General features: G+C 46.3%; 1 protein-coding gene across 3 annotated transcripts in view; it reads left to right on the top strand.

The window, feature by feature from the left end:
• The window catches only part of PDSS1 (decaprenyl diphosphate synthase subunit 1), a 411,626-nt gene that overhangs the window by 304,866 nt on the left and 83,688 nt on the right, over positions 1-23,072 (top strand). The gene's annotated exons all lie outside the window — the stretch shown is intronic.

The raw sequence follows: 23,072 nt of genomic DNA, 5'->3' as shown, positions 1-23,072 counted from the left end.
CAGTATACTCTTACGTCTTTATTTCTAGTAGAAATCACTTTGGCCTATATGGTAATGGAGTAACAGGCTCTGTTGGTCCTGGCCATCATTTCTACCCATTCAGTCTTGTCATTCATACTTGCCCCGCCTTTATTCTGAAAGTTGCATCTGCATTCCATATAGGCCAGTCCATAACACTTCCATCGTTCTTTTATACTTATCTTCATTCCATGGAACAATTGCACAAGCTGGCCATTAGACACATGCTACATTGACCAAACTAGACAGGACAGAGGTGATGATCAGCTCTTTGTAGGTTTTGCTGAAGCTAAAAAAAAGCAAGGTGATAATCAAGCATGCTATTTCACACTGGATTACCCTCTGTATTAAGATCTTCTATACCTTAATGTGAAAAGATCTTCTGACCGGCACCCACGCTCACTGTGCGAGGCCCATGGCAGCTTCTGCACTTACTAGAGACATTTGTGCGGATGTTATTTGCCAGACTGTGACTTGTTAATATTTAGAAAAGGAATGCAGAGACATCTGATGGCTCAGTGATGTTATTTCACCAGGGGTATGTTTCATGGCTTTCTTGGTTAATTGGCACTACAGCAGAAGGGGGTAAAGCTTTGGGATTCATTCAGAAGCTGAAGAATGTTTAGGAAGAAGTATCTTTCAGAGAAAGTTATTAACCTTCAGTAACAGTATGTTCGATGGCATATGTTGCTGCAGATACACATGTTGAGCACAGTCCGCTGCCTGGTGTTGGGCTCGGAGTATTACAAGTTGTTTTTCTTCGAAGAAGTCTTTTTTGGTCACGGGACCGAAGGACTCCTCCCTCTTCGGCTCCATTGCGCATGGGCGTCGACTCCATCTTAGATTGTTTTTTTCCGCTGTCGGGTTCGGACGTGTTCCTTTTCGCTCCGTGTTTCGGTTCGGAAAGTTAGTCAGAATCTCGGAAAAAAGCGTCGGTATTGTTCCGTTCGGTATCGGGATAGTTAGGTACATCGACACCGATCATCGGAAGACTTTGGGGTAGCTTCGATCCCCCATCGGGGCCTGGTCGGCCCGACCGCGTGTGACGCCGAAGCCGATGGAACGGACCCCGTTCCGTTTCTGCCCAAAATGTCACAGTAAGTATCCTTATACAGATCAGCACTTGGTCTGTAACTTGTGCTTGTCCCCCGAGCACAAGGAGGATACCTGTGAGGCCTGTCGAGCCTTCCGGTCCAGAAAAACACTCCGGTACCGAAGAGCCAGGCGTCTACAAATGGCGTCCACGCCGACAAAACAACATTTCGATGACGAAGAGGAAACATTCTCGGTTCCGGACTCAGAATCCGGAGACTCCGACGTCGAACAACAACAACAAACAGTGAGTAAGACGTCGAAAATAAAGACCATCGAAAAAACAAAAGCCCAGGGGACGCCACTGCCAACAGGCCATGGCTCGACCCATAAAACCGGCGACCCTTCGAAGGCGCCGAAAAAGGGCACGCCCATAGCGAAGACACCCGACTCCGGTCGAGGGACCGCCATGGAGCAACCTCGGAGCCGAGATAGCGGCTCCGAGAAGCAAAAACAAGATGCCGGCACCGAAAAACATCGGCACCGAGACACACTGCCAAAAGCCACAAAAATTCAGTCGGTACCGAAGCCGAAAAAAGATTCTCTCTCGGTGCCGAAAAGTTCCACACCTCCTTCCTACACAGAGGAACAAGGAATAAGTGGCCAGATGCACAGATTTGGACAAGAGCTCCAAAGTGTAGAATCAGACTACACACAAAAGAGACTGTACATCCAACAAGACACAGGGAAGATATCAACCCTTCCCCCAATAATGAGAAAAAGAAGGATCGGATTTCTCAAGGATGACGCACAACCACAAGCCAAAGTGGTTAAAAAAGTCACGCCTCCGCCCTCTCCACCACAACAGGCATCGCCGGCACAAACTTCGCCACAAATGCACTCACCAGCGCAAACTACTATAAGTCAAGATAATCAGGATCAAGACGCTTGGGACTTATACGACACCCCAGTGCCGGACAATGATCCCGATTCATACCCCACAAAGCTGTCACCGCCAGAGGACAGTACCTCATACTCGCAACTGGTGGCTAGGGCAGCAGAATTCCGCAATGTCCAACTGCATTCCAATCCTATAGAGGATGATTTTTTATTTAACACCCTCTCGGCTACACATAGCCAATATCAATGTCTCCCAATGCTACCAGGGATGTTACGGCACGCAAAACAAATTTTTGAAGAGCCCGTAAAATCAAGAGCCATCACCCCAAGGGTGGATAAGAAATATAAACCACCACCCACAGACCCAGTGTTTATTACTTCGCAGTTACCACCTGACTCCGTAGTAGTAGGGGCAGCTCGCAAAAGAGCAAATTCCCATACATCTGGCGACGCCCCACCTCCGGACAAAGAAAGCCGAAAATTTGATGCGGCTGGAAAAAGAGTCGCATCACAGGCAGCCAACCAATGGCTCATCGCAAATTCTCAAGCGCTGCTAGCCCGATATGACCGCGCACACTGGGATGAGATGCAACTTCTCATAGACCATCTTCCCCAGGAATACCAAAAAAGGGCGCAGCAAATAGTTGAAGAGGGACAAACGATCTCGAACAATCAAATCCGCTCTTCAATGGACACAGCCGATACTGCAGCAAGAACAGTCAACACTGCTGTCACCATAAGGAGACACGCATGGCTCCGCACTTCAGGGTTCAAACCTGAAATCCAGCAGGCTGTCCTTAATACGCCCTTCAACGAAAAACAACTTTTTGGCCTTGAAGTGGACACAGCCATTGAAAAATTTAAAAAGGACACAGACACGGCCAAAGCCATGGGCGCACTCTACTCCCCGCAGAGCAGAGGCTCTTTTAGAAAAACTCCATTTAGAGGGGGGTTTCGTGGCCAACCCACAGACACCACCAGCCAACAAACAAGAACCACACCCTATCAGGGTTCATTCCAAAGGGGAGGTTTCAGGGGATATAGAGGGGGTCAATTCCCAAGGAGTAGGGGAAAATTCCAAACTCCAAAAACACCTCCACCTAAACAGTGACTTTCAAGTCACACAACCCCTTCACTCAACACCAGTGGGGGGAAGACTAAGCCAATTCTACCAATCTTGGCAGCAGATTACAACAGACAATTGGGTACTAGCAATAATCCAACATGGCTATTGCATAGAATTCCACAAATTCCCACCAAACATCCCTCCAAAAACACGCAAAATGTCACTACAACATTTAGAACTTTTAGGACTAGAAGTTCAAGCACTACTGCAAAAGGATGCAATAGAATTAGTACCAGTACAACAAAAGAACACAGGAGTTTAACTCCCTGTACTTTCTAATTCCAAAAAAAGACAAAACATTAAGACCAATATTAGATCTCAGGACACTAAATACCTACATCATATCGGACCACTTTCACATGGTCACACTACAAGACATCATTCCACTGCTCAAACAGCAAGATTACATGACCACATTAGACCTAAAACATGCGTACTTTCATATACCGATACATCCTTCTCACAGAAAGTACCTAAGGTTCGTATTCAAAGGAATACATTACCAATTCAAGGTGTTGCCATTCGGAATAACAACTGCACCAAGAGTATTCACAAAATGTCTAGCAGTAGTAGCAGCACATATCAGGAGACAACAAATACATGTGTTTCCTTACCTAGACGATTGGCTAATCAAGACCAACACAGTAAGAAAGTGCACAAACAACACCACATATGTCATACAAACCCTTCACAAACTGGGTTTCTCCATCAACTATACAAAGTCACACCTCAAACCGTGTCAGACACAACAATATCTAGGGGCAACCATCAACACATCAAAAGGAATTGCCACTCCAAGTCCACAAAGAGTTCAAGCATTCCACAAGGTAATAAGCGCTATGTTTCCAAACCAAAAGATACAAGCAAAATTTGTGCTAAAACTTCTAGGCATGATGTCATCATGCATAGCCATTGTCCCAAACGCAAGACTACACATGCAACCCTTACAACAGTGCCTAGCATCACAATGGTCACAAGCACAGGGTCAACTTCTAGATCTGGTGTTGGTAGACCGCCAAACATACCTCTCGCTTCTATGGTGGAACAGCAACAATTTAAACAAAGGGCGGACATTTCAGGACCCAGTGCCTCAATACGTTAGAACAACAGATGCTTCCATGACAGGGTGGGGAGCACACCTCAATCACCACAGCATTCAAGGACAATGGGACGTACACCAAACAAAATTTCATATAAATTACCTAGAACTGTTAGCAGTATTTCTAGCGTTAAAAGCCTTTCAACCCATAATAACACACAAATACATTCTTGTTAAAACAGACAACATGACAACAATGTATTATTTAAACAAACAAGGAGGAACACACTCAACACAATTGTGTCTCCTAACACAAAAAATATGGCAGTGGGCGATTCACAACCACATTCGCCTAATAGCACAATTTATTCCAGGGATCCAAAACCAACTAGCAGACAACCTTTCGCGAGATCACCAACAAGTCCACGAATGGGAAATTCACCCCCAAGTTCTGAACAATTACTTTCAAATTTGGGGGAACACCCCAGATAGATTTGTTCGCAACAAAAGAAAACGCAAAATGCCAAAACTTCGCATCCAGGTACCCACACCGCGAATCACAAGGCAATGCTCTATGGATGAGTTGGTCAGGGATATTTGCATACGCTTTTCCCCCTCCCCCTCTCCTTCCATATCTAGTAAACAAATTGAGTCAAAACCAACTCAAACTCATACTGATAGCACCCATATGGGCAAGACAACCTTGGTATACAACTCTACTAGACCTTTCACTAGTACCGCATGTCAAACTACCCAACAGACCAGATCTGTTAACACAACACAAACAACAGATCAGGCATCCAAACCCAGCATCATTGAATCTAGCAATTTGGCTCCTGAAATCCTAGAATTCGGACACTTAGACCTCACACAAGAATGTATGGAGGTCATAAAACAAGCTAGAAAAGCTTCCACTAGACACTGCTATGCATCTAAGTGGAAAAGATTTGTTTGCTACTGCCATACCAATCAAATCCAACCATTGCATGCCTCTACAAAGGACATAGTGGGATACTTACTACATTTGCAAAAAGCAACCCTCGCTTTTTCATCTATAAAAATACACCTTGCAGCAATATCTGCTTACCTACAAACTACTCATTCATCGTCTCTATTTAGAATACCAGTTATTAAAGCATTCATGGAAGGGCTAAAAAGAATTATACCACCAGTTCCTTCATGGAACCTTAACATCGTCTTAACAAGACTCATGGGTCCACCTTTTGAACCCATGCATTCCTGTGAAATGCAATATTTAACGTGGAAAGTCGCATTTCTCATTGCAATCACATCCCTCAGAAGAGTAAGTGAAATACAGGCATTTACCATACAAGAACCATTTATTCAAATACACAAAAATAAAATAGTTCTAAGAACAAATCCAAAATTTCTACCAAAAGTAATCTCACCATTCCATTTAAATCAAACAGTAGAATTACCAGTGTTCTTCCCACAGCCAGATTCCGTGGCTGAAAGGGCACTACATACATTAGACATCAAAAGAGCACTAATGTACTACATTGACAGAACAAAGTTAATCAGGAAAACAAAACAACTGTTCATAGCTTTTCAAAAACCACACATAGGAAATCCAATCTCTAAACAAGGCATTGCTAGATGGATAGTCAGATGTATTCAAACATGCTATCTTAAAGCCAAGAGAGAATTGCCTATTACACCAAAGGCACACTCAACCAGAAAGAAAGGTGCTACAATGGCCTTTCTAGGAAACATTCCTATGAGCGAAATATGTAAGGCTGCAACCTGGTCTACGCCTCATACATTTACTAAACACTACTGTGTAGATGTACTAAATGCACAACAAGCTACAGTGGGCCAAGCTGTACTAAGAACATTATTCCAAACTACTTCAACTCCTACAGGCTAAACCACCGCTTTTAGGGGAGGTAACTGCTTTATAGTCTATGCTCAACATGTGTATCTGCAGCAACATATGCCATCGAACTGAAAATGTCACTTACCCAGTGTACATCTGTTCGTGGCATTAGTCGCTGCAGATTCACATGTGCCCTCCCGCCTCCCCGGGAAAGCCTGTAGCCGTTTAGAAGTAAATCTTAAATCTTAAACATTTGTACATTTGTAAATAATTATTATAAACTTTTTATGTACATACGTATTCACTCCATTGCATGGGCACTATTTATAGCAAACAACTCCAGCCTCACCCTCTGCGGGGAAAACAATCTAAGATGGAGTCGACGCCCATGCGCAATGGAGCCGAAGAGGGAGGAGTCCTTCGGTCCCGTGACCAAAAAAGACTTCTTCGAAGAAAAACAACTTGTAATACTCCGAGCCCAACACCAGGCAGCGGACTGTGCTCAACATGTGAATCTGCAGCGACTAATGCCACGAACAGATGTACACTGGGTAAGTGACATTTTCATTTTAGTGGATACATTATCATCCTTCTAATTCTTCAACACAACTTAGTACAAATAATGTTGTCTTTCAGGGTGGCTCTAAACTACTGTTATAGGCAGTTTATTCATTAGACTTGATTCCAGAATCCATAACCACACTTTCTGCTTCAGTGCATGTATGGGGACTGCTCCTTAAAGGCATATCAACAAAAGATCTTGAACCAACCAGGAAGCACATCTCCACATCAAAAGACTTGAGTTGAAAGCCATCAGTCAGGCAGCCCAAACCTTGCAACCACTGATGCAAGATTGTGGCCCTGTTTTAGATATTGACGGATCGGTTACTCCGTCACAATGGTGACAAATATCCTCTCCACCAAAATCTAAATATTGTAGGAAATATTGGGGTTTAGATTTCAGTGGCCGGGCTATCCGTCACCACTGTGACGGAGTAACCTGTCTACCAGTATCTAAATCAGGCACTCTGTTAAGATATATACTAACACCACATTTTATCGCGTGTCAGTGGAGGGACAGCAGATTCAGCAATAGGTCCTCCAATGTTATGTCTCTATTGATATAGAACACCTGCCAGGCAAGTCCTTCAGCTCGGTAAGATGGAGTTCCTCCACAGAAGCAACATCTCTGCCGTCAGTAGTTGTCAGAGGATTCTCAGCCATATTTCAGGTATCCCTCTGCTCTACTGGTTTGTGACAGCATTCACCAGCATTCTTGATGACATGGTCCAGTCTTTGTCTCTGCCTTTTCACTGATCCACACAGGGTGCTAGTTATGCTCAGGAGGGTCTCCTCCAAAATGATTTTTGTCACCTTTTATTGCAAACTAAACTCAGCTCCTTTCTAGAGGAAAAAGCTGAATACGTAATCTTCACAGTTTTATTCAACTTCATGGCTTGGCTCCTGCACAGATGAACTTCAACCATTCTGTGGAAATGTTTTAGGGCTTGCTGCTCCAGCAAGAGTCTACACTCATCTTTCAGATGTCTGCCTCATCTCCTGCACTTAGTGAACTCTAAAGTATTATGCTTTGTATCATTAAGTCCACCAGCCAACTTTTTCTATTTGAAGAATTCAAACAGGTGCTTAATCTCTGTTTTCATATTGACCTATCTAGGAGTTATTCATGACTGCTTACATTATTTTCTTCCAGGATGAAAACGAGCTGTAAGCATGGGTTCTTAATGCGTCTTGAGCCTTTTTTTTATTGAGCCAGTAAATAAGGGCAAAACGGATAACCCTCTTTCTCTAAAAATTGTTGGCTTCAGGGAGACAGCGAGATAGACATTTAATTTTACTATTTACGGGTTTTATCTGCACTTGGCTACCTGGGTATTCTAGTGCTGAGGAAAGAGTTAAACTGCTAAAGATCAAAGAAAAATCTCAGACAGAGTAAAACTGCATTGACCGGGCTTTCCGAAATGAAAGTAACTGGTCATGGGACACTCACTGTGCTAGAAGCAGATTTCAGTGTTTGAAGGCCAATACAGTGAAACCCCGACCGCCTACCCAGGAGTGGAAAAAGTTACACCAATAAGGAATCCTCTCTGATTCCTTAAAGACTTGACACTGAAACCTTACCCTATATTTCTTTCAAAAGTGATAACTTTGTTCCAGCAGCATGTGACTGTTGTTTCACCAACATTCTTTCTGGATCTCCTATAGCTAGCAGAAAGATTGCCGCTTACCTTGCCATTAAAACATTTTTAAAACGTAAACTGGACAGGATGAAGTGAAGGTCTGAGACCTAGTTTGGGTTGTCCCAGGGCTGTCAGATGTTACAGGGCTCCAGCTGTTACAATCAGAGTGGTTTATCACTGAGGTAATTTGGCCACCTAACTCCTATACACGCGACTAGATTACCAAGTACTCCCCTTGACTCAGGATAGTGAGTTAGAGCAGTCCAATGCTCATTTAAGGAGGTGGTTTTGGCTAGACAATCGGAACAAAGTAAGTCACCTCAACACCCATTACTAACTTAAGATGCATTTATTTCTTTACTTTGTGAGAAGGGATGTAATTCAATATATACAAAAATACATAGTACAAATAAAATGAAGATTAACAAACATAACCAGTACATTATTATAGCAGATAGGCACTAAATGTTCTTATTAAGTTAAGTCTTAGTTTTTTAAAATCATCTTTTTATTGTTTTTCATAGAAACAGGTGGAAAGCGGACATCCCACCCCAACAATATAGCTTTGAAACATGGGGCATGATTACATCGCAGCATACTTTCCTGTCCCACATAAAACCATGTTAGTCAACGACCCATTAGTCAAGATCTGGCCAGTCTGCAAAAATTAAAAATACAAACACAGTAATAACTGTGTTGCTACATTTTATCCTGTGTGCCCCTAGTTGCCTGGTCATCGCTCCCTATCAGGGCTCATCATCCATAACTTGTCTTCAAGGCCCCCACAATGTATCACATTTTTTGGGACATCCGCGCGCCTTGTACACAAGTTTTTCATATTGCATGCACCAATCTACATTGGCCTCCCGGTTTCTCTGTTTCGAAACCTCACTGCGCCGCAGTAATTTAATGATGTCCCATTAAGCTACCATCAGAGCTGTGTTACAGAAAAGTAAAGCATATTTGTCTTAAGACTGGTCTCTCCTTATGCCCAGGATTATCAACCGGGGGGAGGGGCTGGGGCACACTTCTTCCCCCCTGCCCCTGAGAAACGGATATTCTGATACTATTTGAAGTAGGTGCCTTTCTGCTCACAGCCTCTCATGCCATTATCTGAGTCAATCCTCCCCAAATGGAACAGTCTCCACCTGGTGTAAAAGGCCCTATCGAGCATTATCGGCTATTTCAGTTTAAAGCCGGCCAGGATGGCTGCCTCGCAGGGGAACCAGTAGTCATCCTCCTGTCTACCCAGATCTTGCTCCCACTTCTCCCTGAGACGACCCAGTGGGGGAGTGCTATTGAGTAAGAGTTTCTAATATAGGAGGAACACCACATGGCTGTTGAGAGATGCCCCCAGTACCCTGCACTCCAGAGGTGATTCATCTGGTGCATCCTCTAGGACCTCCACATGTGGGCCCAGGAGAAAGCACAATTTTTTATATTTTGAGGCATTGCCCCTATGAGAGATCATATTGGGCTTGACGCTCTTGGAATGGAATCATCCCCTGTCCCCTCCGGATGTCTCCCACTTCAGAAATCGCTATCAAGTCCCATTTGACTTACCCATTCATTGCCCGTAGACCTTTCAAACTGTTGGAAACTCACAAGGTGGTTTCCAGGGTCAACTTACCCCTCCAGCCCAGGGCCTAGTTAGCTTTTCTCTGTATCTCCACCACCAACTCTGTAAATACTGGCAAAGGAAGTGGGCCCTTGTCGTCATACAACCTCCAGATATACTCTTATGGGGCCTTGTTGTATGCCATCACTTTTTGCTCCTGTTGCGATGTAAATGTCCATTCATTAATTGTGTGTATTACGATCACCCAGTAATAGAGGTGGAGATTGGGGAGGGCTATGCCGCTGTCAAATGATTTCCTCATGAGGGATGTTCATGCCATTCCTGGGGACCCACTCCCCCAGAGCATAATGTTCACTTATGCGTTCAGTGATCTAAAGAATTCCTCCGGGAATGGAGTGGTCTGTAGTATGTACAGAAACTTGGGCCTGTATATCATCTTGTAAAGAGCTGCTCTGCCCAAGAGCGAGAGGGGAAGGTTCTTCAAGTGGTCCACCACCAGTCTATAAGAGTCCATAATTTTATCTAGATTTTCTGTCAAGATGGGATTCTGATCCTTAGTTATGATTATTCACAGATTTTTCAACCTCTAAGGTTGCCATGTCAGGGAGCGCTGCATTCCACATCTGGCAGGATCCCCGATAGCAGGAATGCAATAGACTTATTCCAGTTGATGCGTAGCCCAGAAAAGGAGCCAAACACCTCCAGTATTTTCAATACCATTGGGCCCTAGTGGTCCGGGTCAGCTGAGTATAGCAGGATGTTGTCTGCATAGAGGGACACCATATCTCCCAGTTGGGGTCCGACCTCAACTCACGATTCAACACGTCTTTTCACAGCCAGTAGGACAATGGCTAGATCGCCAGTGCGAACAGCATGGGGGAGAGAGGCCATCCTAGCCTATTACCTCTGCCCAAAGAGATTTCTCTTGAAAAGGCTCTATTCACTTTGATCCTTGCTAATGGTTCTGTATAAAGCAGCCTCACCCACTCCAGAAATCTCCCACCAAGTCCCATTTTCTGGCGCGTTGCAATATTTGCTGCCATCTACTCAGTCTAACACCTTCTTGGCATCAAGGGATAGGAGGAGTGTCGGCTTCACTATGTGACTACACCATGTCAGGAACCTCTCTAGCCTACTCAGGTTATATCTGGTGGCCCTGTGAGGCTTAAATTGTGATTGATTGTTCTGGGGCCACTAATGTATTTGGCACCTTCAGGAGGCAATTGGCCAAGGCGTTCGTCAAGATTTTTGTTTCAACATTTAGGAGAGATGTAGGGGCGATAAGCACCACAGTGGTCTCTTTGTGGATGAATACTATAGTGGCTTTGCAGTGATCTCTAGGCAAGGCCCAGTCCCACAAGACTCTGATGTACATCATCCTAAGTTTATGTGCTTTCTTACACACATGAATAACTACGGTGGGAAATTGTGGCGTCCCGGTTGTCCTTTTACTTTTCAGTTGACTAATAGCCTCAGGTATCTCACTATGGGAGAGATCTGCGTCTAGAGGCTCAGTCAAGTCCTCCAGGAGCACAGGTGCCGGGACGTCATCACCAAAGGCTGGGAAAGCCTTGTGTTTTGCTCCTCCCAGAGCCAGGAGAGGGTCTCTAGGTGAGCTGCAAATGTCTCTATAATGTCCCCTGGGGTTACTGCCCACGTCCTTCCTTCCCGCCCCGATGTCTGCAACCCAACTCTGGTCTTCCTCTGTTCTGGTGAGCCATGGAATTAATTTGCCTGCTTTGTTGCCCAATTCATATAATTACCTGGCTGTGCCTGGTAGAGTGCCCTAGCTCGCTGGTGGAGTAGGCACCTCCGCTCCTTTTCTCTGTTTTGTCTCTATGTGGCTTGCCATGGCCAGGGTGAGATTGCAGACGTAGTCCACCTCCCATTGAGCCAACTTTGCCTCCAGAGCCAACACCTCCTTGTCCCTCTCTTTCCTTTTGCCTGCTATCTGTGTTACAAGATATCCCCTCAGAATGGTCTTGTATGCTTCCCATAAACTGATGTTCAAGGCATGTGTGGCTGTAGATACACTTGCTTAGCATAATCCCGCCATCTAGTGTTGGGCTCCGAATTGTTTAAGTTTTTCTTTGAAGGAAGTCTTTTGAGTCATGAGATATAGTGACTCCTCCTCTTGCTGATAATGCGCCTGATCATCGATTCCATTGTTTTGAATGCAGAACTTTTCTATTCATTACTTAAGTTCATCGACAATGAATTTGTCTGGTTGACTCAAGTTTGGGTTGAATTCCTATTCGATGTGCCTCTCAAGAAATGTCCACTCAATGATGGAATGGAGGCCTTTCCGGTTTTGTCCTTGTTGCCATGCCAAGTTTCAACACACTGATTTCCATCAGGTGTATAACTTGCACCTTTCCCCTGAGCATGAGGAAACTACTTGCGAGGCCTGCAGGTCTTTTCATTCCAAGAAGACGCTTGGAGATTGAAGAGCTCGACACTTGGAGATGCTCACCAGAGGGCCGAAGAAACACCAGATCTCTTCAGCTCTGAATATCCAGCCCAGGAGGTACAGGCTTATCCATCTGTTGCTGACGAGGGAAATTTCTCTCTCGAAGATGGCTCCAGTTCCGACATGGAGATGCAAGATAACACTCCAGGGCAACCTGTGAGTACTGTGCCCTGCCACCCCCAACCCCAGCATGTCTCCACGAAGAGTTGTCTGCCTCCTTCGGGCCATGGCAGTCACTGATCAACTGCATGTCACCAACCGGAAGCCTACTTCTTAGGACTCCAGCCGACCCTCGGAGGCGAAAACTTCAGCATCGAAACACCAACCGACTTCGGCACCTAAAAAGTCTGCCTCAAACCCAGAACCTTTGACAACAGAAATTTTGGTGTTCAAATACATGTGGGAGCCGAAAACGTGCACCTTATTGAAGCATCCTTTGTAGCTGGTGGAACCAGTGCTGGAGATAATGCAGCACGAGTTGGGCTCATGGCAAAAACACATAATGATACATTTGGACACTGGCAGTATCATTGTGAAACCTCCACATCCAGGCAGTTATCTTTTGAGGAAGCATTACAGGTTTCTATTCCTGTAAAGAAACAAGAAGTCAATGGTGCCAGTCCACTGTGCATCAGTCCACCACTAATGCCTGCTGCGCACTACACCGTATCACCACCTCTTTCACTTGTTCACGACACAATAGACTCACCTCAGGGTTCCCCTCATTCATATACAGAGAGGGGACGATGATCAATATTCTATCCCACAGCTGGATGATCCGTGGAGCATATATTATGCAGATCCACCAGCAAATACGGATCCAGATCTTTATCCATCTATACCCTCCCCCCTGATGACACTCAGAGGTAGAGGAGCTGCATTCCATAAGGTCCTACTACATACAGAACTCTTAGAGGATGATTTTTTATTTGAGACACTCCTCTTCTCAATGTTCAGCACAATATCTGCCAATGTCAAAAGGAATGCTTAGGCACACACAAGATATTTTCAATGACCGTCAGGTCCAGTCTCATCACACCCAGGTTTGACAAAAAGTACAAATCACCCGTCGATTCCTACATACATCAAAGGGCAATTCCCACCTGACTCTCTAGTTGTGGCCACAGCCCTTAAGAGGGATTACTCTCAAACATCTGGTGACACGCCCCAACCAGATCAAGAGAATAGATGCAAGCGGTAGAAGGTTTCTTGCACAATCTGCCAACCATTGGAGAATCGCAAACTCCATTGGTCATTTATCACATTATGGCCTGGCCCACTGGGAGGAGATCCTCCAGCCTCTCCTAGAGGAGCAAAAAAACATGCATATGAAATTGCCTCTGAGGGTAAGCTGATATCCAAGACTACCATTTGCTGCGTCCTCCATGCTGCAAATATAGCAGCTAGAGGCATAAATTCTGGTGTCCTCTTAAGAAGACATTCCTGACTCAGAGTGTTGGGGTTTAAACCTGAGACTCAAGCAAACCTTTTGGCTCCTCCCTTCGATGAGGAACACCTTTTTGGTCCCCAGGTGAACACCCTCCTGGAAAAAAATTAAAAAGATACTGAAACAGCTAAAGCCATGAGGGCGACATTGCAGACTTCATTGCAATGTAGCTCCTTTCGTTGTTCCTCTTCTTGCGCAGGATCCAAAGCCACCTCGCCAGAGACCTCCACCTCCTACCAATGCCCCCAGGCGCACACTACCTCCCCCAGAGGATCATGCTGAGGCTCTTTTTGGGGCACAAACTCCAAGGGCGGAGACAAGGGTAGTTTCACCAAACAATCTGCTGCCACCACCACTAAACCCTCACTTGCCAGTCATTCCCCCTGATCACACAACACCTGTCAGGGGATGACTATCAAGGTTTTTACCCGCCTCTTCCAACATCACCTCCGACCAGTGGGTGTTGGATATTATCCAACATGGTTATTGTCTGGCGCTCACTTTCACACTTCCAAACATATTCCACCTCGCAAACAAACTCATGTTAGAACATCAACAGTTGCTTAAAAAGGAAGTTAAGGCACTTCTTAAAAAAAATTAAAAAGAGGGGGGGGCATAGAACCAGTGGCAACACACTAGCAAGGCCCTTATTCCCAGTAAGGATGGGTTTTAAGGCCAATCTTGGATCTCAGACTCTTTGTCAATAAATCCTCTGACAGCAGTTTCTCAAGGTCACTCTTCAAGAGGACATGACTTTATTAGAACAAGGCAACTTCATGACGGTACTCGACCTGAAAGGCAGCTTTTCCATACTCCTGTTCACCCGGCGCATCGCAGATACCTGAGGTTCATAATTAGCAAACACCATTTTCAATTCAAAGTACTACCATACGAGGGCCACAACTGCCTCAAGGGTTTTCACCAAAGGTCTTGCAGTAGTAGCAGTCCACCTGCACAGACAAAACATACACGTGTTTCCACATGCAGATAATTGGCACATCAAAAGCGCCACTCATCAACAGGACTTCCAACACACTCAAGCCACCATAAATTTACTTCATCAACTAGGATTTACCATCAGTGCAGTCAAATCCCATCTCCAACCTCTCCAAATGCAACCAGAGCCATTGTCAACTTGCAAAGAGGGTCTAGTCTATTGACGCTTATTCCTCTGTTCCAGCTTTGTCAGCAAGTGACAGTGAGGACAGTCATGCATCTCCTTGGTATGATGGCTCATGCCAGACTCAAATGCATCTGTTACAAGAGTGCTTAGAGCTCCAATTTTTCAGAGCAGAGGGTCAATTAGAGGATCTCTTGTTGTTCAGCCGTCAAGCTTGCCACTCTCTGCAATGATGGACCACTAAAAATCTCCTAAAAGGATGGCCTTTCTCGGACTAGTTTGTAGAGAACCATAAAAATAGACTCATCCCTCATGGGATGGGGAGTGCATTCACATGATCTAACTGTCCAGGGATGCTGGACACTCAGCCAGAAACACCTCCATATCAATCACTTGGAGTTGATAGCTGTTCATCTAGCACTCAAAGCCTTCCTTTCCCATCTAATTGGTAAGGTAGTCTTAATCAAAACCGATAACATGACTGCAGTGTATTATCTCCAAAACCATTGGGGCACCAGATCACCTCAGCTCTATCAACTAGCCCAGACCATTTGGAAATGGGCTGTCCGCTACAACATTCACCTGTTAACAGAATACCTTCTGAGAGTGGACAACAACTTTGCAGATATCAACAGGAGGCATCAACAAGTCTACGAATTGGAGCTCCACCCGCAAATCCAACATCAGGGGTCACCCAGAAATAGTTCTTTTCACCACAGCAGAAAACAATAAATTCCCACACTTTGCCTCTTGGTTCCCAAACCCATGGTATCTCGCCCGCATCCTAGTGACTCCCACATGGACATGGCATCCATGGTTCACCACACTCCTAGAATTCCCAGGAGTTCCCCACGAAGTACTGCCCAGCAGACAAGACCTTCTCACGCAGGACCACGGACAGATCAGACACAAGGACCCCAGGTCCCTCAACTTTGCGATTTGGCTCCTGAAGTCCTAGAGTTTGGTTACTTAAAGCTACCACAACCTTGTATGGACATTCTTACAAAAGCACGCAGGCCCACTACTTGTGCTTGTTATGTAGCAAAATGGAAAAGATTTGTCCACTACTGTCATTCTAAACAAATTGATCCTTACCAACCTAAAGGTGCAAGACATTGTTACCTACTTCATGTACACACCTGTTGTCTAACCTTTGCATCTGTAAGGTTACATCTAGCAGCAGTAGCCACATATCTATAATACAGACAACATACATCCTTATTCAGGATCCCAGTTGTTAAGGCCTTCCAGGAAGGTCTTAAAAGGGTCACTCTTCCTAGGGTCCCACCAGCTCCCACCTGGAATCTCAGTATTGTACTGACAATATGATTTGGCCCTCCATTTGAACCCTTCCACTCCCTCCCCCTTCAGTTCTTATCCTGGAAAGTATAATTCTTAGTGGCCATCAGTTCCCTCAGATGTGTCAGTGAGCTTCAGGCATTAACCTTAGAAGAACCATTTTTCCTTTAAAACAGGGTGGTATTACGTACCAATCCTAAATTTCTTCCTAAGGTGAGATCTTAGTTTCACCTTAATCTATTGAACTGCCAGTATTCTTTCTGCAACCTGACTCATTCGCGAAAGGGATCTACACACCTTGGCTGTCAAACCAGCTCTCATGTATTATGTTGATAGAACCAAAACATTTAGAAAGAAACAACAACAACTCTTTGTTGCTTTCTCTAACCCACACAAAAGGAAGAGCCATTTCGAAATTAAGCATTGCACGTTGGATTGTCAAATGCATCCAAACATACTATGCCAAAGCTAAAAGACTTTTACCTATCCCTCCTAGAGCTCACTCCACTCTCGCAAAAGGAGCTTCTGTGGCTGCCCTAGGAAATATACCTATAGCTGACATACATAAAGCAGCTTCTGGGTCTCCGAGTGTTGAAATCATCCCACTTGGTCTTTTGGAGCAAAGAGGTAATCCAATCTGGACATGGAGGGCAAGTGATTGGAGTTATATGTGTACTGGCAAGTCTCTGGATGTTCAGCATTCCATAGGTCTACCGACCCCAGTATATAAAGAAAGCTCTCTAGATGCTGGTCTCGTCTTGGCCTGTACCTGGATTTTGTTGTTCTCTTCCAGTTGCCGTGGTTTTAACTTGAGGACCCTCCCTCTTATTGCTCTCTCTCTCCCCCCTTTCAATCAGCAGGAGAGAGTCTGGCACTTCTCCCAACCACGCTCCCATTCTTTACAGGCCATCCTCTGTAGACCCTGGGAGACGTACCAAGTGACCAGTGTCAGGGGATGTCCGTTCCACTGTCCTCTCACTGTGGCTTGGCATCCCATCTCGTCTGTTCTTTTAAGAATCACTCTAAGGGGAAGCGATCAAGCCACTATGCCCACCCTTCTTGACCCCGTGGAGTAGCCTGCGTTTACAAAGGTAGCGTACCTGCCATGCTGCACTATTCTACAAGTGTTTCCCATGAGATGCGTGTCTTGGAGAACAGTATCTGGGTTCAGCGTGCCAGGTAGTTCCACATTACCCTCCTCTTCAGTTTGCACTTCCTCATTTATGTTTCAAGATAATACTTCAAGGGAAAGACCTGGGTGCGTTAGTTGATGTGTGACCATTGTTCATGGTGTTGTCTGTGGTTGTTGTGTGTCCTCATGTAGGTTCCTCAATGTGCCTCTAGCTGTCCCCCAACCGCCTTGTGTTGCAGATTAAAAACTCCCCCCCCCATGCCCAAGGTGTCTGTATCCCCTGCCCCCTCACCCCCACCCAACAAAACAATATTCTGCTTGTACCTTACCAGTTTGAGCTCAGGAAATTAGTCAAATACAGTAAAGGGGGGGGGGGGACAAGCAGGGCTTAGTGTGATTGCTTTCACTGTCTTACCAGCCCCCTGTCTATGTCTATGGATAGTTTGAGAGGCCACTCAGTGGTCCCCCATCAGCAACCCAAATTAGTATCTAGTCTCAATTAATCATGTCTGCCATCATTGGAGTGACCAGCAGACCATCTGTAACCTCCGGTCTGTATCCCTGCCACCCACCACCTCCCCCCACCCCTCGAATCACTTGCATTTTCCTCTGAGTCCTTGGACAAGGCCTCATGTTTGTTTCCAGATGTTCCCTATGAGCTGCAGCTTTTCTTTTCTCTATACGTCACCCATGTTGCAGGCCTTCCAGCCCTGAAGGCTGGGTGCAGAGTACCTACCTGTGTGTGAGGGCACTAGCAAAGGGGCAGGACCATTTTCCCAAGACTTCATGAGTGCAGGGACGCTATTTTACGAACGCACTGGACATAGGTCACTACCTATGTCCAGCCCCACAGTGGTAACTCCAAATACGGCCATGTTTGGTATCAAACATGTTGGAATCTTACCCCAAGGCTTTTGTGAGCATTGGTTGTATGATTCCTTGCACTCTGGGGGCTCCTTAGAGGACTCCCAGTACTGCCATTGCAGCCTTCTAAGGTTTTCCAGGCAGCCCCAGCTGCTGCCACCTCACAGACAGGTTTCTGCCCTCCTGTTGCTCAAGCAGCTCAAGCCCAGGAAGGTAGAACAAAGAATTTCCTTTGGAAGAGGGGTGTTACACCCTCTCCCTTTGAAAATAGGTGTAAAAGGCATGGGAGGGGTAGCCTCCCAGAGCCTCTGGAAATGCTTTCAAGGGCACAGTTGAGGCCCTCCTTGCATAATCCAGTCTACACCGGTTCAGGGTCCCCCAGTCTCTGCTCTGGCGCGAAACTGGACAAAGGAAAGGGGAGTGACCACTTCTCTGTTCATCACCACCCCAGGGGTGGTACTCAGAGCTCCTCTAGAAGGTCACTGGGTTTTGCCATTTTGGATTTCAAGTTGGCATGGCATTCTAGGAGCATCTTAGTGGCCAGTGCCAGCAGGTGATGTCAGAGCCCTCCCTGATAGTTGCCTACCTATTTAGCTGACCAATCCCCCTTTCGGGGCTATTTAGGGTCTCTCTTTTGGGTAGTTCTTCAGATTCGGATTGCAAGACTCCAGCAGTAATCCTCTGCATCCTTCACTTCACCTTCTTACTGAAGAAACTGCATCTGGACCCTCCAGGAACTCTACAAACTGCAACCAAGAAGCAAAGACGACTTCTGCAACATTGTATCTTCAGCTCCTGCCAGCAACTGTTTCCAGGTCGTGCATCCTTGGAGGAACGTCTGTCTTCAGCCTGCACCAGAATGAAGGAATGAAGGAATCTCCCTTGAAGTGAAGGAGTCACTTCCCTGCTTCAGCAGGCACCCCTCTGCAGCGACGACTGGTAGCACTGGCCCCCTCTTCAGAAGAAGTGCGTGGATCCAGCAACACGGGTGGTGGACTGAAGGGGACCCGACTGTCCTGAAGTCCAACTTTGATGGAGGTAAGAGCTTGCCTCCCCACGCAAGACAGTACCCCTGTGAACCGTGTGTTTTTCAGTTGCCAAGGCTTGTTGGCATCCTTCCACGAAGTTCTTCGTGCACCGTGCAGCTCTGGCCTCCAGCACTCCTTTCTGCGATGCACAGCCTCCTGGGTGGTTCTCCGGCGACGTGGGATCCATTTGTGTATTGCTGCATGGGCTTCCTTTTGCACCTTCTTTGTCTCCGTGCTGTGGGACTTCTGTGTGCACGCTGCCTGGTCTTCTTAGGGCTCTCTGAGTTGCTGAGAGCCCCCTCTGACTCCCCCTCCTGGGTAGAGTCCACCAGGTCCCACCTGGTACAGGGCAGCACCATTTTCTGTTAACAGCTACCTTGGTGCAATCCAGACCGCAATCATCCATCCGTCATGGGACATCATCTGAACCACCCAGGAACCCGCATCCGTCTTCTTGGGTGCAGTACTGACTGTTGTTCTTCACCGGTGGTTCATCTTTTGCACCTTCATCCGGGTTAGCAGGGGCTCCTTTCACCCAGGACTCTTCAGTGCTTCATGGACTTGGTCCCCTTCTTCCATAGGTCTTCTGGTCCAGGAATCCATCGTTGGTGTCTTGCAGTCTCTTCTGGTTCTTGCATAATCTTCTTTCCCGTGTTCTAGGAAAGTTACTGTGATTTACTCCTGCTTTCTTGGGCTCTGGGGTGGGTTCTATTACCTACCTTTGGTGTTTTCTAATACTCCAAGCGTCCCTCTACACACTACACTCCCCTTGGTGGGAAACTGGCATTCACATTCCACTTTCTTAGTAAATGGTTTGTGTTCCCCCAGGACCATTTTGAACTATTGTGATTTTCACTATTTGCACTGTTTTCTGTTTTTACAGGTATTTCTGCATACTAGTGTATATAATGTGTGTATTACTTACCTCCTAAGGGAGTATAGTCTATGGTATTTTTGGTATTTGTGTCACCAAAATAAAGTACCCTTATTTTTGTAACACTGAGTATTTTCTTTCATGTGATAAGTACTGTGTGACTACAGTGGTACTGCATGAGCTTTGCATGTCTCCTAGTTTGGCCTTGGCTGCTCATCCACAATACCCCTAGAGAGCCTGGCTTCTAGACACTGACTACATTTCACTAATAAGGGCTAACTGGACCTGGTATAAGTACCTTTGGTACCCACTACAAACCAGGCCAGCCTCCTACAGTGTTGTTTTACTTTGTGGAACGTGTCTCTGTTTTTAAACAGCGTTAGTGTAGTCTGGATAGGTGTTCATTTGCCAGGGCCTGTGGTATGTAGGATGTAATTTCCGGTCGTGAAAGTTAAGCAGCTGTGCCACTATGGGACGGGACTGTGTCCCAGGAACCAGGGGCCGAACGGGCACTCTATCTTCGTTCCTGAACATTTTGGATTTTTGCTCTTGAGTACCTCTCCAAGGAGCCAGTCCTCCAGCAACAGTTTCATGCTTGGACCTTCTCTCAACTACAGGACGCTCACGAAGCATAGGTTGTTCTGCCTTGAACGCCCTTTTGCATCATCCACCTTCCTGGAGTCAAGCTACTGCTTGTTGCTGGGCTCGGATGGCCTTATTGCCGTCATGGACCTGTGTTGCCATGTCTCTCGGGATTCGCTCATTACCACCTACCTTCTCCTTCAGTTTATGATCCGTTCGCAGGAGGGCCAGGTCTAGGGCTACCATGTCTATCTTTTTTTCCAGGGGTAGTTTAGTGTTTTTGATTGCCTCCAGGATAGTGGCTTTATGATTCTCCAGCCCCAGAGGTTCCTCCTAAGAGTTTAGTTCGCCCTTGTCATCGGGGAGCTTCGAGGGCACTGGCAGGGGGCCCATCTTCTGAGAATTGTGGCGGACCATATTCCCTAAGTCCCAGGAGCACCCTGGACCATCTGGCTCACATGGTAGCTGCACTTTGCAGGCCAGCTTTGTGGGTTCCCCTTTCTCAGGGGCCACCTTTCTCGGGGGAGGTGTGGCCCCCATGCCCCCACCCAACCGCTCCTCATCACCCCGGGTTGTGGTCAACCCCCCTTCCCTTGCAGGCCTCAACGAGTCTCATGTTGTGGGTTGATTGACTTCCCCCTTCACTTTGGATCCCCCCAGGAATTGCTCTCTGCAGACGAGGACCACTAGACCAGATCCCCTTGCACCTTGTGTTTTTGGCAGTGCTTGCACTGGGCCATGCATCAGTCAGGCCTGTTGAAATCACTAGACATACTGCAGCTCTTTTGTTGTGGGGGAGGTGAGCTTCCATCATCAGTTTCCTGTCCTCCTCGGTAGCTGTCTAGGTGGTGGGAGGGTGTCTCAACATAGGCCCCAGGGGTCCATTGCCATGTTTTCATGCCTGTGCGGACCACAGACGTGACCCAGCCCCGGTCAGGGTGGGCCTCTCCTTCCTTGCCCCTGCCAGAGCAGAAATATTCCAGGGCTGCCCGCACATCAGGCAGCTTGTGCCTTTTCTTTGAGCACCCGCCACCCAATGACACTGCTATAGCCCTTGCAAGTCTTACCTGGCTGCGTGCGTAGTGTGTTCACCTCCACCACAGTCTGGGCTCGCCTAGGCAGTCTGTTTCCAGACAGCCCTCCCCCAGTGTTGAAGTTTCGCCTCCCAGCAGAGGGCCGGATGAGCCAAGATAATGGGCCAGGCCACGGACGAGCTCCTCAAGATACGTCCGTCCCAGCCGCCATCTTAGTCACGCCCCCCTCATTGGAAGTATTTTTTTTTATGGTACTTGTGAATATTGGATCTATAGTCCCAGACAGAATTTGCAAACATCAGTCAAACAATTCAGTCTTACTTCTCACCAGAAATTGCTCAGCACCGACTGCTCTGGTTGATAAACTACAACTAGAGGAAATATATCTGTGTGTTTCATCGTATGAGGAATGGCACTCTACTTCAGTGGACTGTCCAATGTTGTGAGGTCTCTGTTACTTCGCACAGAAGTGGGTCTGGCCTGAAGGATGTCCCACTTCCCAAATTAGACAGAATATTTTCTGGAACCACTAGTTGTGGATCATTTCTTTCTGTGCTTGGAATGCCATCTACTCCTGGGACACGTGTGGTTCCTAGACTGACATCTCCAGAAGCTCACAAGTTTGTAAGGCTGTTTGTGGTGTTATAATCAGCAAAGCCTCACTTAGTGACCCTTTTAACTTTCCCAGGCGATGAGATGAGACGTACGCAGTACTTGAGGGAATATCTGGGGTACAGACAGGTTCCGCTGAGATAGGGGCAAAGGGGAAGGAAGGAGGTCAGCTTCACCAACCGCTTTACAGGAGGTGATAAGTTTCCTGCACTCGGACATTGCAAACAGTGTATGGTTACCCCTTCATGGCATCTCGGTGACTTCTATCTTCTTGGGACACCGACCTCAGCTGGGTTTCCAGGCAGCTATCCTCTCTAGGATGTAGTCCTGCACGCCTCTCCCAGGAGGCGGGGCACTTCTTCTATAATAAGACCAGCAACAGATTTTAACCCTAGTCTTTTAGGATGACAGCAGTTGGCAGAATGTGGTTCTGGAGCTCAGCAATTGCTGAATTCTAACGGTTTACAGTTCCATCTTTTGTCAGTGAGGGATCCTGGACCAAATGTTTCTGGTCACTATGCATCAATTGTGTGTGTGCCCAAACCTGTGCTATTCTCAGTCTAGCATAATTCAAATATTATGGGGTTCGTTTTATCAAATATTGCATGACTGTTTAGGGCTGTTCATGCCAGGATATCGATTACAACTCTTCTTAGGGTTGTCCCACTCAGTTCAGGTACTGAGTGTATTAATACACTTATAGGAGGGCAAATCCTCTGTGAATCAGATGAGGCAGGAAGAAGAGCGTACATAGTAATGTCCTGGCATTGGAACTGTAAGTAGCTACATGGGGAGGGACGAATATGAAACCAGCACCCTGCTCAGCATGACACTGGAAAAGGCATATTTCAAAACTGCAAGAATGTCAAGCTTTGTAT

This window comes from Pleurodeles waltl, chromosome 10, assembly GCF_031143425.1.
Source record: "Pleurodeles waltl isolate 20211129_DDA chromosome 10, aPleWal1.hap1.20221129, whole genome shotgun sequence".
In the NCBI taxonomy this organism is placed as follows: Eukaryota; Metazoa; Chordata; class Amphibia; order Caudata; family Salamandridae; genus Pleurodeles; species Pleurodeles waltl.
This window is presented reverse-complemented; position numbering and strand designations above follow the sequence as displayed.